The sequence below is a fragment of the Schistocerca nitens genome, chromosome 8 (genome assembly GCF_023898315.1).
Source record: "Schistocerca nitens isolate TAMUIC-IGC-003100 chromosome 8, iqSchNite1.1, whole genome shotgun sequence".
NCBI classification, from domain to species: domain Eukaryota; kingdom Metazoa; phylum Arthropoda; class Insecta; order Orthoptera; family Acrididae; genus Schistocerca; species Schistocerca nitens.
The window spans coordinates 42,948,535-42,960,701 of NC_064621.1; positions in this window are offsets into that span (position 1 = coordinate 42,948,535).

The following is a 12,167-nucleotide window of genomic DNA, read 5'->3' on the forward strand; positions in this document are numbered from 1 at the left end:
AATGATGTCTCTTACAAGCAAGCAGTTAAATGTCATCCAGACAAGTATCAATATCGAGCTGTTGACTGATGTTGATTTACGGTTTTTTTTTCTTTTTTTTTTTTTTTTTTTTCAAATGTGAGATTCTCTGGGTACGCAGCCAGTGCATCCACAAGTATGCCAAGGTAAAGTAAACTGCTACTCATTGAGGACAGTACAAACGACCTGACGATCTACACTACATCCTTTACTTGAATCTAAACAATCTCTATAGGCATGTCATGCTATATAAACTTCGCTGTTTGAAGGGTTCCAATGGCTATGTAAGGATGAAATCGTCGGTATGACGGATAGCAGCGAAGATATGGCTGCTGATGCTGGTAGGGGATATGTCCTGGAGGCAGGTCCGGACTATCCACTGAACTGCATGACAAATACAGCGACTTGCCATTGTGTCTGGGGCCCCTAGTCCGGGATTTTGGCGAAATGGTTCCGTCCCCAAGTTGGTGATAACGCTGGATAATAAGCAGAGTACATTCTACACTACAGAACAAAGGGTCCTCGTGATGTGTCATTTTGGGAAAGACTTTTATAAATTATTAAATAACTTAGTTTTCGGCAAAACCATGCATAATGTAGTAACTGTTGTGGAATTCATTTCGTTGACCATTGGGATGGGCGTTACGGCACAAGAGGCCAAATTTTAATCTTCAGTGAAGGACCAGTACCGTGGACATTGCCTTGTTTTCTGTGGAATTCACAAAGCTTACCTGGATCAATATGAATGTTTTGGACCTCTCCAAACTCCGCATTTACTGATTATTGATTCCAACACGATTTTGCAAAACTAAACTTCACTGATGTCAAGTTACTTTATGTGGACACACCTAGTTTCATCTAGTGGGTGGAAGGATGCGGTAAATACGAGGTAATTAGGTGGAATTCCGAGGAATCCGACATATCTGGATTATCTAGATATGTGTCCGACAATCCTTACAGCATAACATCTCAGAGCAAGAAAGTTACCCACCTGATGAATGACTAGGCAAATGGCTCGCTGACTGTGGAGTTTTTAGGGCTCAGATCGAAGATGTCTGCGTACTGTATAGATGCTGGTGGCAGTCAGAGATGGGCTAAGCGTGTGCATCGTGCAGACTCACAGGCTCTCATGACCGCGGACTAGCAGGAGAGTCTGTTTGCTGGTAATGACTCTCCTCATATTGTGCAGCAAGTAGTCCTTTAGTCGTAGGCCCATGAGGTGCATGCTGCACTGCAACTGAAAGTCAGATTGTCATACCATGAAGACAAATGCTTCGTCTGTGTGGCTGGGATCAGAATCATCCAGTTCTCACGCTATTCACCTGAGGGATTTTATGTGTATGTGTATGCGATTGCAAATTGCGTATTGTTAAGTGTACCATGTACACCCTTCTTCTTGCACGGTATTTGTGCTTGTCTATGTATGTGTGTGTGTATGTGTGGTTCTCCAGCTGCTACTGCTAATCCCTATACAATGTAAATACTGGAAACAAAAAGCATTATCTCCTCTCTTAGTACCGTGTATCTCTGCTAGTAATGTATAGTGTGTGTTGCTGTGAATATTGTATAGCTAATAAGTTGCTGTTATGTAAATAAAAGCAGTCTCCATAATAGCAACCTCTTTCTTTTGATTTAATGTATTGTTACTCATGTTAAAAACCATGAGCTAATTTGCTACATCTGTATTGTTACTATTTCATCCTTTCACTATTAAAGTTATTGCAGGAGTTTAGCAAATATGAACAACTGTTTTTGTAGAACATATTTTTTATTTACACACAGTCACTCATTTTCTACAGTAGTGTTCAAATGATTCTTTTTGTTGTGCCTTGAATTTGGGCTGAATGTTATTAAGGCCTATTGTCGCAGTGACATACATGGAAATTCCTTCAGTAAATTCAGGCCCCGCTGAATTTATAATTACAGGCTCAACAGTTACACTGTTTGGTCCAGGGGGAATACAGGCATTGACGACATTCTCCCCATGCTCTATATTTATACCATTGTAGCACAAGTACTCAACAAATTAATAGTATACGCCCCTCTTACATAACAATGGTGCAGACTATCTGTGGCTTTTGGTAAAGCGAAATACAGCTCTTTGAGTTTGATAACACTTGGATGTTTTAAATATATATTCATGTTCCATTAAGTTAATTCGAGCATTGCCTGACCATACATGTCTACTATAGGCACATTATGACCAAACTTGTGAATGTCAATAGGAGGATGAGGTGCGTCGCACTCGTCTATCGTCTTCCACTCAATGAATTCCATCATACTGCATAGGTCAGGGGAGACCTAGAATTTGCCTCATAACCCATGCCTTAATCCACTTGCCATAGCCATCAGTGTCACTGCACAATTCCTCCACCCCCACTCCACGCTGGATGAGCGGGAAGAGGCAGAAGAGGGATAAATGGCGAACGCGCCGTATTTAAATGGCAGGGCAGTCGTACTGCATACAGCTCAGTTTCACATTTCTCAACAACACAGGTAACAAACCAGACAAACTTCCAGTATTACTGCATTTTTTGACACACTCAAGACATACTATAATTTCGTCTGGTACAAACTGTCGGCAGATTGACAGTGACAATTGCAAGGAATTTTGCAGTCAAGTTCCCACGCAATTGCAACTTATTTAGTTCCATAATCGAAAAAGTCTTTCACGCACATATCCTCGTCGAAATATTTTATCGTGTTTCCTCTCATTATGGAGACGTGGAATCTCTCCCTGAGGAAAACAACGTAGCTGTCCTGGAGAGTTTTAGAGTAAAACGAATTGTCTTTTAAAATGGGAATTGGACTGCATATCAATCGTTTGCTTCTGTATATGCACAAGGGCGGGTTCAACTAAAACGGAAAACCGTTTCGAAAACAGTTTTAAAAGAGATGTGAGACTATCAGTGTCCTGAAAATCTTTTAGAAAACCGTCCATGTAATTCTTTCGAGGCTACGAAGAGTTGTTTAAACGTCACATGTTCTTTAACGCCTGTCAGCTAGGGACCGAACTGTGTTTTTCATCAGACTTTGTCCCTTCTATTACGCGATTTTTTTTAATGCATCCGCATCAAGGCACAAATAAGTTGTTTGTCACCTTGCAGTATGGTATTGTGGACAGTCTGCAGTCAAGTCCACTTAAATGCGAGGTCTGCAATACATTCAGAATTTTATAATTTTAGTTCCTGCAACGTTTTGCTTCAAAAATTCAACGACAGCGGGCTTCAAATTGAAAAAGCTTTCCAGGCATGCCCCTTGACTTAATCAACGTACTTCGAAATAACACCGGGTGATCAAAAAGTCAGTATAAATTTCAAAACTTAATAAACCAACCCCCATGAACCATGGACCTTGCCGTTGGTGGGGAGGCTTGCGTGCCTCAGCGATACAGATAGCCGTACCGTAGGTACAACCACAACGGAGGGTTATCTGTTGAGAGGCCAGACAAACGTGTGGTTCCTGAAGAGGGGCAGCAGCCTTTTCAGTAGTTGCAAGGGCAACAGTCTGGATGATTGACTGATCTGGCCTTGTAACAATAACCAAAACGGCCTTGCTGTGCTGGTCTGCGAACGGCTGAAAGCAAGGGGAAACTACGGCCGTAATTTTTCCCGAGGGCATGCAGCTTTACTGTACGATTAAATGATGATGGCGTCCTCTTGGGTAAAATATTCCGGAGGTAAAATAGTCCCCCATTCGGATCTCCGGGCGGGGACTACTCAAGAGGATGTCGTTATCAGGAGAAAGAAAACTGGCGTTCTACGGATCGGAGCATGGAATGTCAGATCCCTTAATCGGGCAGGTAGGTTAGAAAATTTGAAAAGGGAAATGGATAGGTTAAAGTTAGATATAGTGGGAATTAGTGAAGTTCGGTGGCAGGAGGAACAAGACTTCTGGTCAGGTGACTACAGGGTTATAAACACAAAGTCAAATAGGGGTAATGCAGGAGTAGGTTTAACAATGAATAGGAAAATAGGAATGCAGGTAAGCTACTACAAACAGCATAGTGAACGCATTATTGTGGCAAAGATAGATACGAAGCCCACACCTACTACAGTAGTACAAGTTTATATGCCAACTAGCTGTGCAGATGACGAAGAAACTGAAGAAATGTATGATGAAATAAAAGAAATTATTCAGATAGTGAAGGGAGACGAAAATTTAATAGTCATGGGTGACTGGAATTCGAGTGTAGGAAAAGGGAGAGAAGGAATCGTAGTAGGTGAATATGGATTGGGGCTAAGAAATGAAAGAGGAAGCCGCCTTGTAGAATTTTGCACAGAGCACAACTTAATCATAGCTAACACTTGGTTTAAGAATCATGATAGAAGGTTGTATACATGGAAGAACCCTGGAGATACTAAAAGGTATCAGATAGATTATATAATGGTAAGACAGAGATTTAGGAACCAGGTTTTAAATTGTAAGACATTTCCAGGGGCAGATGTGGACTTTGACCACAATCTATTGGTTATGACCTGTAGATTAAAACTGAAGAAACTGCAAAAAGGTGGGAATTTAAGGAGATGGGACCTGGATAAACTGAAAGAACCAGAGGTTGTACAGAGTTTCAGGGAGAGCATAAGGGAACACGTGACAGGAATGGGTAGCTTTGAGGGATGAAGTAGTTAAGGCAGCATAGGATCAAGTAGGTAAAAAGATGAGGGCTAGTAGAAATCCTTGGGTAACAGAAGAAATATTGAATTTAATTGATGAAAGAAGAAAATATAAAAATGCTGTAAATGAAGCAGGCAAAAAGGAATACAAACGTCTCAAAAATGAGATCGACAGGAAGTGCAAAATGGCTAAGCAGGGATGGCTAGAGGACAAATGTAAGGATGTAGAGGCTTATCTCACTAGGGGTAAGATAGATACTGCCTACAGGAAAATGAAAGAGACCTTTGGAGATAAGAGAACCACTTGTATGAACATCAAGAGCTCAGATGGAAACCCAGTTCTAAGCAAAGAAGGGAAAGCAGAAAGGTGGAAGGAGTATATAGAGGGTCTATACAAGGGCGATGTACTTGAGGACAATATTATGGAAATGGAAGAGGATGTAGATGAAGATGAAATGGGGGATACGATACTGCGTGAAGAGTTTGACAGAGCACTGAAAGACCTGAGTCGAAACAAGGCCCCCGGAGTAGACAACATTCCATCGGAACTACTGACGGCCTTGGGAGAGCCAGTCCTGACAAAACTCTACCATCTGGTGAGCAAGATGTATGAAACAGGCGAAATACCCTCAGACTTCAAGAAGAATATAATAATTCCAATCCCAAAGAAAGCAGGTGTTGACAGATGTGAGAATTACCGAACAATCAGTTTATTAAGCCACAGCTGCAAAATACTAACACGAATTCTTTACAGACGAATGGAAAAACTGGTAGAGGCCGACCTCGGGGAAGATCAGTTTGGATTCCGTAGAAATACTGGAACACGTGAGGCAATACTGACCTTACGACTTATCTTAGAAGAAAGATTAAGGAAAGGCAAACCTACGTTTGTAGCATTTGTAGACTTAGAGAAAGCTTTTGACAATGTTGACTGGAATACTCTCTTTCAAATTCTGAAGGTGGCAGGGGTAAAATACAGGGAGCGAAAGGCTATTTACAATTTGTACAGAAACCAGATGGCAGTAATAAGAGTCGAGGGACATGAAAGGGAAGCAGTGGTTGGGATGGGAGTAAGACAGGGTTGTAGCCGCTCCCCGATGTTATTCAATCTGTATATTGAGCAAGCAGTAAAGGAAACAAAAGAAAAATTTGTAGGTATTAAAATCCATGGAGAAGATATAAAAACTTTGAGGTTCGCCGATGATATTGTAATTCTGTCAGAGACAGCAAAGGACTTGGAAGAGCAGTTGAACGGAATGGATGGTGTCTTAAAGGGAGGATATAAGATGAACATCAACAAAAGCAAAACGAGGATAATGGAATGTAGTCGAATTAAGTCGGGTGATGTTGAGGGTATTAGATTAGGAAATGAGACACCTAAAGTAGTAAAGGAGTTTTGCTATTTGGGGAGCAAAATAACTGATGATGGTCGAAGTAGAGAGGATATAAAATGTAGACTGGCAATGGCAAGGAAAGCGTTTCTGAAGAAGAGAAATTTGTTAACATCGAGTATAGATTTGAGTGTCAGGAAGTCATTTCTGAAAGTATTTGTATGGAGTGTAGCCATGTATGGAAGTGAAACATGGACGGTAAATAGTTTGGACAAGAAGAGAATAGAAGCTTTCGAAATGTGGTGCTACAGAAGAATGCTGAAGATTAGATGGGTAGATCACATAACTAATGGGGAAGTACTGAATAGGATTGGGGAGAAGAGGAGTTTGTGGCACAACTTGACCAGAAGAAGGGATCGGTTGGTAGGACATGTTCTGAGGCATCAAGGGATCACCAATTTAGTATTGGAGGGCAGCGTGGAGGGTAATAATCGTAGGGGGAGACCAAGAGATGAATACACAAAGCAGATTCAGAAGGATGAAGGTTGCAGTAGGTACTGGGAGATGAAGAAGCTTGTACAGGATAGAGTAGCATGGAGAGCTGCATCAAACCAGTCTCAGGACTGAAGACCATAACAACAACAACAATAAACCACGCAATAATGTATATAGAGAGGTAAAAATTGACACATATGCTTGGAATGACATGGGGTTTTATTAGAACAAAAAAAAACAAAGTTCACAAAACGTCAGATGGATGCCGCTGGACAGCAAAACGTCAGTGACTGCTACCGAGACGGGTGAGAGGTACGCCGATATGTTACAGAATCGCATCATCCACAGCCTGGCTGATAAACACCTGCTGGAACGTAGGATGTTTATGCAGGATGGCGCTCCACCCCATATTGCTAGACGCGTGAAAGATCTCTTGCGCGCGTCGTTTGGTGATGATCGTGTGCTCAGCCGCCACTTTCGTCATGCTTGGCCTCCCAGGTCCCCAGACCTCAGTCCGTGTGATTATTGGCTTTGGGGTTACCTGAAGTCGCAAGTGTATCGTGATCGACCGACATCTATAGTCATGCTGAAAGACAACGTCCGACGCCAACGCCTCACCATAACTCCGGACATGCTTTACAGTGCTGTTCACAACGTTATTCCTCGACTACAGCTATTGTTGAGGAATGATGGAGGACATACTGAGCATTTCCTCTAAAGAACACCATCCTTGCTTTGTCTTACTTTGTTATGCTGACTATTGCTATTCTGATCAGACGAAGCGCCATCCATCCGGCATTTTTTGAACTTTGAACTTTTGTATTTTTTTTTCGGTTCAAAAAAACCCCGTGTCATTCCAAGCATGTGTGTCAATTTGTACCTCTCTATCTACATCATTCCGTGATTTATTCAGTTTTCAAATTTATTCTGACTTTTTGATCATCCGGTATATAAAGTCCCCATACTCTTCGATCAGTTCCATCGAAAACTGTTGCAACAGACAGTGGAATAACGCGCGCGACTTCAGAAATTCATTTCAATATCTTCACGTGCTACTTGCCTATAATTTCAACATGAAGTGCTTCTTGATGTAAGTTACAATGTAGGCTGGTTATCAATCGTTGTAAATTTTTGCTATTTCATTATCAAATAAGTTTTTTTAATCTTTTTCGTGATGTTTTCACATGGTTTTGTAGGAGATCTCCAGTACATGTCCATTGTGCAGCTGCGTAATAGACGCCAAGAATTCTCTTTCCTCTCTTTTGTCACTGTTGTGTACATAGTTCTGCGTAGTCAGCGTGTACACAACTTTCCCACTAGAGAGCGCCCCACTAAGCACAACAGAGCAGGCGCAGCGCTCGTCCGTCTCCGCACTACGAGATGGCGCTGCCATAGAGACGGACCAAATTCTGCTTCCGCCGATCCGCGTATTAATATGTAATGCAGCCAATGAGATTGCTGCTGACGTAGAACCTTTTCTCCTCGCGGATCACACTTGTGCAGTGATACCTGAACGCGTGAGGTATTAAACGAGTGTACAGACCTCCGATTAGTCAGTCTGCATTTGTCTGCACCAGTCTGCATTTGTCTGCACCAGTCTGTACCAGTCTACATTAGTTGTACCAGTCTATAGTCAAGTTTCAGTCTGCGCCTAATAAGATTACCATATTCCTGTACATAGCCATGAAGATAAATGTGCCGGCCGAAGTGGCCGTGCGGTTAAAGGTGCTGCAGTCTGGAACCGCAAGACCGTTACGGTCGCAGGTTCGAATCCTGCGTCGGGCATGGATGTTTGTGATGTCCTTAGGTTAGTTAGGTTTAACTAGTTCTAAGTTCTAGGGGACTAATAACCCCAGCAGTTGAGTCCCATAGTGCTCAGAGCCATTTGACCCATTTTTTGAAGATAAATGTATACACACTTTGTCAAGTATCAGAGATATGTGAGAATATGATTAACGTACCAAGACCAAAGGAACTTCAGATTGTCAATTGTAAACAGCATCCAGAATCAAGTTACGTAATACCTATGATTTTTATTATTTTAATTAATGTGTGTGGACATTAATCAAGTTCTGTTTCAAGTTGGTCACCGTCAATCTGCTACTCTAAGCGTGCAAGTGGTATTTCTATCGTCTGACCTAACGGCAGAAGATAAACACGCCACGATAAGACCACGAGACATATTGCTGACACTCGCCTACTTCGTTAGAGCGACAAGTCAAATAATCTGATGCTGTGGGTACCGAAGGTCTTACAGTACGCACACCACAGTCACTTACATACATTTTTAAGGGTGTATAACGATAGGTCGCTACAGTGCCTCTTTTTGTGGAAGCAGCCACTGGCCCTGTGAACGTCCGCCGTACAGCGAACGAACGGCGAATGACGAACAGCGCTGACACCACGATTCCGCAGAACTGAAGAGAGTCGCGCCAGCCGAAAGCCGCCGCCCCGCAGCGCTAATTGAAACGTCACGCTGTACTGAGCACTTCCGGGAGGGAGCGGGACAGGCCGTGCCTCGCCAGCGGCCCGTGGACAGTGGCCGCGCGCCGCTCGTCATGCCGTCGCCAGACGTGGTATAGACAGCCCATCTCATAGCACGAATACTGCAGTTTAGTGCCAACGCGTTGTGCGTTTTCTGCTTCTGTAAGTAGCTCAGCTTCACTGTCAGGTGCCAGATGTGCTTTCTGGACTCACTGGCAGTCATGCTTTGGCGAATAACAATATTCTTGTACGACGTGGTTGCTGAGGCTGTGCTAGGACACAGTCAGACGATACGACGTCCAGAACGTTGAGAAGACGTGGAGAATGACGGCAGGAATATCTGAGGGTCCTCGTTCAGCACGGGATGAACAGACAAAGTACCTGATCTTACAATGTAAGCTTTCACGGCCGGTATTGTCTCCACTTAAAACTTCCGGGCTGATAGGCCGTGGTAGAAGTATAAAATTCTCCCTTGACGTTTCGTCTCCGACTGCGGGAGACATCCTCGGAGGTACAGCGGCGAACTGCGAAGAAAACTGGAGGATTATATAGGCAGTACAGAGGGCGCCACTGTCGTTCACGTGGCGTCGGCTATGAGATTCAAATGGTTCAAATGGCTCTGAGCAATATAGGACTTAACATCTATGGTCATCAGTCCCCTAGAACTTAGAACTACTTAAACCTAACTAACCTAAGGACAGCACACAACACCCAGCCATCACGAGGCAGAGAAAATTCCTGGCCCCGCCGGGAATCGAACCCGGGAACCCGGGCGTGGGAAGCGAGAACGCTACCGCACGACCACGAGATGCGGGCAGGCTATGAGATTGTCTCTGGTAATTCCAACATTCTCGATTGAAAGTAATCGATCGTCACGCTTGCGGTGCATCTCTAACATCCAAATTTAATCCACTTTAACACCTTCGTCTTTCCTGTTAAAATTATTACGGTGTTTATCAATCTCGATAGCCTCTCTATACACACGTGAATAATATTGAGAGGTTTCTGATCTGACGCTCGTCTCGCTGAATTTTATTTCATGATCACCTTCCTGGTAAACATGTTCCGCTACGGCCGATTTATCCGTGTGACCCAGGCGGCAATTCCTCTTATGTTCAACAAGACGGGTGTTCACACTTCTCTTTGTGGTACCGATATAAACCTGGCCACAACTACAAGGAATTTTATATACCCCCGGAGTAGCCAAAGGGTGTCGTGCATCTTTTGCCGATCTTAAATATTCTTTTATTTTCCGGGCGTGTCTGAAAATAGTTTCCACCCCATACATCCTTAAAACTTTCCCAATGCGATCTGTGGCCTTACTAATGAACGAAAGAAAAACTTTGCCCTTGGGCGACTGTTGTTCGTCGTTGCTCCTGATTCTCTGCCTAGAGCGAAGTGCTCGATCTATACCCTTGCTACAATAGCCATTCTTCACGAAAGTTGATCGTAGATGTCCAATCTCATCTTTTGAATAAGCAGGTTCACAAATTTTGCACGCCCCATTTACCAAGGTTTTCATTACACCTCTTTTTTTGTCTAGGGTCGTGGTTTGAATCTGTATGTAGATATCAGTGTGTGTGGCTTTTCTATACACCTTATGGCCCAACGTTCCGTCCCGTCGTTTAATCACAGACACATCCAGGAAATTTAATTGCCCGTTCCTTTCCGTCTCGATAGTAAATTTGATTTTCGGGTTAATGCTGATTAAATGTATTAGGAAGGCATCCAACTCCTCTGCTCCGTGTGTCCATACTACGAAGGCCACACATACGAATCGTTATCTATATAAAGATTCAATCCACCACCATAGACAAAAAAGAAGTGTATGGAAACTTTGGTAGACAGAGCGTACAAAATTTGTGAACCCGTTTATTTAAAAGATCAGATTGAACATCTTCGGTCAACTATCGTGAAGAATGGCTATTGTAGCAAGGGTATAGATCGAGCACTTCGCTCTAGGCAGAGAATCAGGAGCAACGACGAACAACAGTCGCCCAAGGGCAAAGTTTTTCTTTCGTTCATTAGTAAGGCCACAGATCGCATTGGGAAAGTTTTAAGGATGTATGGGGTGGAAACTATTTTCAGACACGCCCGGAAAATAAAAGAATATTTAAGATCGGCAAAAGATGCACGACACCCTTTGGCTACTCCGGGGGTATATAAAATTCCTTGTAGTTGTGGCCAGGTTTATATCGGTACCACAAAGAGAAGTGTGAACACCCGTCTTGTTGAACATAAGAGGAATTGCCGCCTGGGTCACACGGATAAATCGGCCGTAGCGGAACATGTTTACCAGGAAGGTGATCATGAAATAAAATTCAGCGAGACGAGCGTCAGATCAGAAACCTCTCAATATTATTCACGTGTGTATAGAGAGGCTATCGAGATTGATAAACACCGTAATAATTTTAACAGGAAAGACGAAGGTGTTAAAGTGGATTAAATTTGGATGTTAGAGATGCACCGCAAGCGTGACGATCGATTACTTTCAATCGAGAATGTTGGAATTACCAGAGACAATCTCATAGCCGACGCCATGCGATCAACAGTGGCGCCCTCTGTACTGCCTATATAATCAGAGCTTCCTGGAGTTTTCTTCGCAGTCCGCCGCTGTACCTCCGAGGATGTCTCCCGCAGTCGGAGACGAAACGTCAGGGGAGAGTTTTATACTTCGACCACAGCCTATCAGCCCGAATGTTTTAAGTGGAGACAAAGTACCTACCAATAGTTTTCTTGTTATTCCTCCCTGCTGATCACTGCTGCGGGCTCCGCTTCATGCTGGAAAGCAAATGATGAAGCACATAGATCAGCTTATTATAAGACCGTTGCACTAAGGGTGGGGAGCTTTACTTGTATGAAACTGGCTGACTAGTGGGGACACGACGGCAAGGGGGTGGGGCTCCGGAGGGGGGGGGGAGGTGGAGGCAGAGGAGCGGTGCACATGGCCAAATTCAATTCCCGGAATGATAACGAAGTGTGCTGATGCTGATGTTACCGAAATATAACGCGGGCATTGTCTCAGCTGCATAATGACACTTAAAATAAGAAAGTGCTGATACTGATGGCTGCGACATTTGTGCCAAAACTGGCACTGAGCCACTGCTGGTGTGCACTATGTACACATGCCTTAACATATTCAGGTAGTATTTGTTTGGATACATGAGACTGGTAAACGAATTTCCTCTGGTGAGGACGAGATGTACGTCTTTTACTATTGCCG